This window comes from Vombatus ursinus, unplaced genomic scaffold (assembly GCF_900497805.2).
Source record: "Vombatus ursinus unplaced genomic scaffold, bare-nosed wombat genome assembly UNPS02004276.1, whole genome shotgun sequence".
Classification (NCBI taxonomy): domain Eukaryota; kingdom Metazoa; phylum Chordata; class Mammalia; order Diprotodontia; family Vombatidae; genus Vombatus; species Vombatus ursinus.
The window spans coordinates 275829-281706 of NW_020944054.1; positions in this window are offsets into that span (position 1 = coordinate 275829).

Consider the following 5878-nt stretch of genomic DNA (forward strand, 5'->3'; position numbering starts at 1 on the left):
GCAGGCAGACTTGCATACAACTTTATCACTGATGAATGGTTCTTTTTCTCATTAAAATGTTAGAACAAGATTTAGTTATCCAGTTGGTCTCCACAAGAAGGTCTCTCCTACCACACTGATGACAGTCAAGATTGTGCAGTGATATTTCCATGGCCCCCCATCTGTTTATTACACATAGTGGCTGTTCACATGTATTAAATGAGATAAATGTATCTACTTTGGGGAGCTTGGGCATGTCTATGGAAGGGAGCAAAGGAAGTGCAGGTAAAGTAGGAACTCCATAAGTCTAAATGGTCCAACTCAGTATTAAGGAGTTTGTTAATTGAGATGTTAATGTGAAATTGACTACTACACAATTTAATGTGTAGACCCAAGCTGAGGTTCAAGCTCTATACTGCTGAGCTAGGCCTGAGGGGCATAACCTCCAAACATTCTGACAACCACCTGGGGAATTCTCTCTTTTTCAAAACTGATGGAGTTGTTGCAGATGCCAGTGAAGCTGTTGTGGATGAAGGCTGGTCACTTTCCCACCTCTGTGTCCCCATTGGTGGCCACTCCCTCCATTACATGTTGGTTGGTTGGTTGTTGTCCTTCATTCTCGAAGAGGACCAAAGTGACATCACTATGTTGAAGTCAAGGTACAGTGTGTCCAACTGTGGCTTATAAGATGAATATGAGCTTGGAAGGCTCTACCACAAGTCGGGCACAAATAGTCCATGTGAACGTTTGGAGTGGAAATGTCTAAATTTGTTCATCTTATGTTTCTTTTGAGCTACTGCAATTCTGTTTTGCTCACAGAGCACAGTGCCCTCTTTGGTGCAGGCATACCCTCCTGGGCAGTCCTTTGCCAGTGTCACCCATGTCATGCAATCAGTTCCAAAGTTCTTCAGAAAGACCTTGAGAGCGTCCTTGTATCACTTCTTCCGATTTCCATGTGAGTGCTTGTGTTTGGCATTCAAACAACATGGTCAGCCCATCAGAGTTGCAATCTCTGCAATAGAGTTTGAATGATTGGCAGTTCAGCACAAGAAAGGACCTCAGTGTCTAGTACCTTGTCTTGCCAGGTGATCTTCAGAATCTTCTTAAGACAATTCAAATGGAGGCGATTCAATTTCCTGGCATGGCAGAGGTATACTGTCCAAGTTTCACAGGCATACAACAATGAAGTCAGCACAAGGGCTCTGTAGACCTTCAGTTTGGTAGGTGGCCTCTTCTGTCCCACACTTTCCTTTGGAGCCTCCCAAATACTGAGCTAGCTCTGGCAATGCATGCATCACCCTCATCATCAATGTACATCCCTGGAAAGTACACTGCCAAGGTAAGTGAACTTATCTACAGCATTCAAAATTTCTCCATTTGCTCTGATGATTCCATGTATGGATGGTGTGGTGCTGGCTTGGGGAGAACTTCTGCTTTCTTGGTGTTAATTGTTAAGCCAAAATTAGCACAAGCAGCAGAGAATTGATCCATACTTTGTTGTGTACAATCCATTGCATGTAATTCTGTGTGTGTAGCCCAAGGTGGGAGGGAGGCAGGTGATAGGTAGGGAAGGGCCTTGATTCTCTGACCATCCAGGCAGCTGCTGCAGCTTGCCCTGGGCATGCCTAGAAATCCCCAGGGTCTGAGAGGGGCTGAAGCTCATATCCCCACCCCAGGGATACTCAGCTGGACAGTAAGGGTATGTTCCCCACCCCCCTCAGGCCCCAGTGCCTACTCAGTGAGTCTGGCAGGCTGGGAGTCGGGGTGGAGGGCAAGGCAGGGAGGCAGTGCTGCTGCACACCCCTCTCCCCCATCCCAGCTCAATGACACTTACAATGGTGGGCAGGGCCAGGTGGGGTAGTGCACCAGGGTGGGGCAACAGTAGGGATCCAGCTGTCCAGTATGTGCCCCTCACATACCCACACTTTCTTCTCATAAACACATACAACCACTCCTCACACCAGTACACATACACACATGTACAAACATACATACATACACTTCATCCAACCAGACAAATAGATACCATATACATATACACATACCTCATACTCGCCTCTATACAAATAAACATATTACACTATACATCCCCCACAACAAATAAAATACCGGATACATGCAAATACACATACACCTTACACCACCCACACACAAGTTCACATACATATAAACACACATACCCATATATATACCTTACCCTCCCACTCAAAAATACCACACACATAGAAAAACACACATATCATACCCTACACAAATAGATACACCACACACATACAAAAAGACAAATAACACATGCCTCACCCCCACAAATACGTACCACACACAAACACATATTAAACCTTACACCTACTCACATACAAATATACATGCTACACACAAAAGACATATACATGTATACCTCACAACCACCCTCCAAATACATATACACATATGTATAAACATCCATACACTTCCCTCCCCCAGAAATAGGCACAGAACACACTTAGAAATACACACTAAACCTCACACCAACCCCACACCAATACACATACTATAAACAAACGCACATACATGCTCCCAGCCCCTCATGCAAATACACATATACACACATACAAATATATATGCACCTCACACCTGCCACACAAATAATCACAACACAATCATGATGCAGAAATATGAAAACAAAAAGAAAAATGATCCAAAGAGGTAGAGGGAGGTTGGAGAGGAATGTGGTGTAAAACAGAGTAGAAAGGCTAGAAAGACCAATGAACATCTAGAAAAGTGGCTCTTACAGAATAGTATCAGGAGTGCTAAGGCTCAGATCAAGTTGAAGCTGACATTTTTTCAGGTATGATTGGGGAAAGATGAAGATAACATCAGGAATATATTAGCTGCTAGAGGTGGAAGGAATGATGAAAGGTAATGAACAGAACAGAGAGTGGCTTAATCCTTATTTGCTTCTGTTCTCACCACCAATATAAATGATCTTTGAATTGGAAAAGGAAGGACAAAAATGGCTAGTAGAGAACTGATACTGGAGATGAGGGGGGAGATAGAAAGAGATCGAATGGTTTCCCTTGATGAGTTCAAGTCACCAGGCTCAGATGAATTACACCTTAGGGTATTTGGGTTTTTTTAAATTTATTTTTGTTACAGTTTAAGTTCCGAACTATCTCCCTTCCTCCCTCCCTCCCCACCCCATATTAGAGAGGGCCATCATTTAATGTGTGCGTGCATGTGTGTATGTGTGTGTATGTGTGTGTATATGTGAGAAACTATACTATGCATGCTTCTGTTCATCAGTTCTTTCTCTAGAGGGGAAAAGCATCCTCCTTCATAGGTACTTTGTAGTTGATTAGAGTATACCTAAAGTTAATAAAACGAATTGACAGGTATGTTGCTGAGCCACCCTCAGTGATATTTGAAAGATCATTAAAAAAAGGAACTTTCTCAATTTTCAAATGGGAAGAGAATGGAACTATAGCCGGTGGGATTGACTTTGATTCTTGGGGGGAAATCTAGAATGTGTCATTAAAGGAATATTTAGTAAAAAATCTAGAAAAGGAAGCACTGATCACAAAGAATCCACATTAAAAGTGTCATTAACTCATTTTTTTTCATAATTACTACTAGCCTAGTTGATTAGGAAAATGATGTATGCCTATATTTTAGTGAAGGATTTTACAAAATCTCTCATATCCTTTTGGAAAAGATGGAGAGAAATAGGCTAGGTAACAGTTCAGATAGTGGTCTCAGGACTGGTCCATTGGCTGAGCACAAGGAGTAGTTATTAATGGTTTAAAGTCAGATTGAAGGAAGTCTGTACTTCTAGGCTCCACAGGCATCTGTGCTTAGCCTAGTTCTGTTAAACATGTCTATCAGTGACTTTGATAACGGCATAAATAGCATTCTGACCAAATTTGCAAATGACAAAGTTGGGAGGAATAGCTAGTAAAAATCTCAATAAGCCAGATCACTGGGCAGAATCTAATAAGATGAAATATAATAGGATAAATCAATAAATAAATATTTCTTAAGTGCCTATTATGTGCCATACACTGTGCTAAGTGCTAGGGATACAAAAGGAGGGAAAAGATAGTTCCTGTCTTTAAGGAGCTCTATTCTAATGAACATTCTAATGGTCATTCTTACATTTGGATTTTTAAAAATCAGCTTCATGGGCAAAAGATGAGAGAGGCATGGCTAGATAGCAGTTCATCTGAAAAATATCTGAGTCTTTCATAACGTTTTTGTTTTTGTTTTGTTTTTTTTTGGTGAGGCAATTGGGGTTAAGGGACTTGCCCAGAGTCACACAGCTAGTGAGTATTATGTGTCTGAGGCCGGATTTGAACTCAGGTCCTCCTGACTCCAAGGCTGGTGCTCTATCCACTGTGCTACCTAGCTGCCCCAATGTTTGAGTCTTTTAGTAGGCAGCAAGTTCAAGGTAAGCCAATGGTTTAATATAATAGCCAGGTTAATGCAGTTTTAAGCTGCATTTGAGAGACAGAGTGCCAAGGGCTAGGGAGGTCATTGTCTACCCTGGTCATCCAACAGCTGCAGTTTTTTTTTTACTTCTGGGTGCCACATTTTAGGAAGGAAATTGATAAGCTGAAGAGCATCCAAAGGAGGTCACCCAGGAGTGAAGGGCCTTCAGTTAATGCCATATGAAGATCTAGAGATGTTAAACCTGGCGGGGAGAAAAGTTACAGGGACATAATAACTGTCTTCAAATATTTGAAAGGTTGTGGAAAGAGGGATTAAACTTATTCAGTTCAGCCCAGAAAGTAGAAGTAATAAGTAGAAATTGTAAAGAGTCACATTTGGGCCAAAGTAGAAGTGGGTTCCTCCTCACTGAAGATCCTTAAGAATAGGCCAAATGATCCCTCCTCTGGTATGTTGCAAACAGGTGTCAAGTCCTGAAATAAATCAAAGCCATGAGTTGAGGAATAAAACATCTTTAACTGAGATAATAGGGTAGCAAACCTGTCACCCTGGGGGATGTCCAGTAGATTTCTTAACTCCAAGACCCATGCAAAAGCTTCTTATACCTTTAGAAGGAGAGGGAGTGGAGGCAGTATGAGGTGGCAATGCCCAAGCATGAGACCCCAGTGGCCCTTAGCAATCCAGGCAAGGAAAGTCACTTCCTTCTGGCTGTTTTGCCCTTCATGCCATGAATCCCAATGGAAGGGGGCATATACACTAGAAGCTGAGATCTGTCTTGAGCTGGGCTCCCCACAAGGCAAAATCTCGGGGCGGGGTTCAGTGCCTAGGATGTGGTTCAGCTCAACCTGGTCAAGAGTAAATATGTTAAGAGTAGGAATACAAGGACATTACTGAAATCCTGACATTACAAGAATCACTTAAGGGAGTGATAGTCCATATTACATTTGGTATTAACAATTTTCTGTCATTCCCCTCTCTGATTCTGAAAAGGTGGAATCTTCTCAATGAATAACTAACTGGTATGACTTTCAGTAATATGGGGAAAGGGGGGAGAGATTGATAGATGCATTGATAGGAACTCATTGGGGGCAGTCCCTAACAAATAAGCAGGCATTACACAGAACAGAAGAACATAGAGAAGAAGTAAAAAAGGAAGGCTGTATTTCATCAAAAGCAAAAAGGGAAGGGTAACCCACTTCCATTTGTCAGTCCATATCTTAGTGCTGCAATCTCATAAAGTTGTTTGGTTTCTGAGAACATCTCCTAATGCAGTCCTCTGGTTTCTTCTCTTAGGCATTCTGGGATAGGTAGGGTTTTGAAAGAGTTTCTAGTGGATTTGCTTCAGTTCAGGTCACTTGTAAAGATTCCCTTTTTCTTTTAAAATCTCTTATAAAAATAGGTCTTAATACAATTCAAGTATGCTTTGTTAATAATCCGGTCAAGTAGTGAGATCTAGCTCAAACCTTATAAAAACATC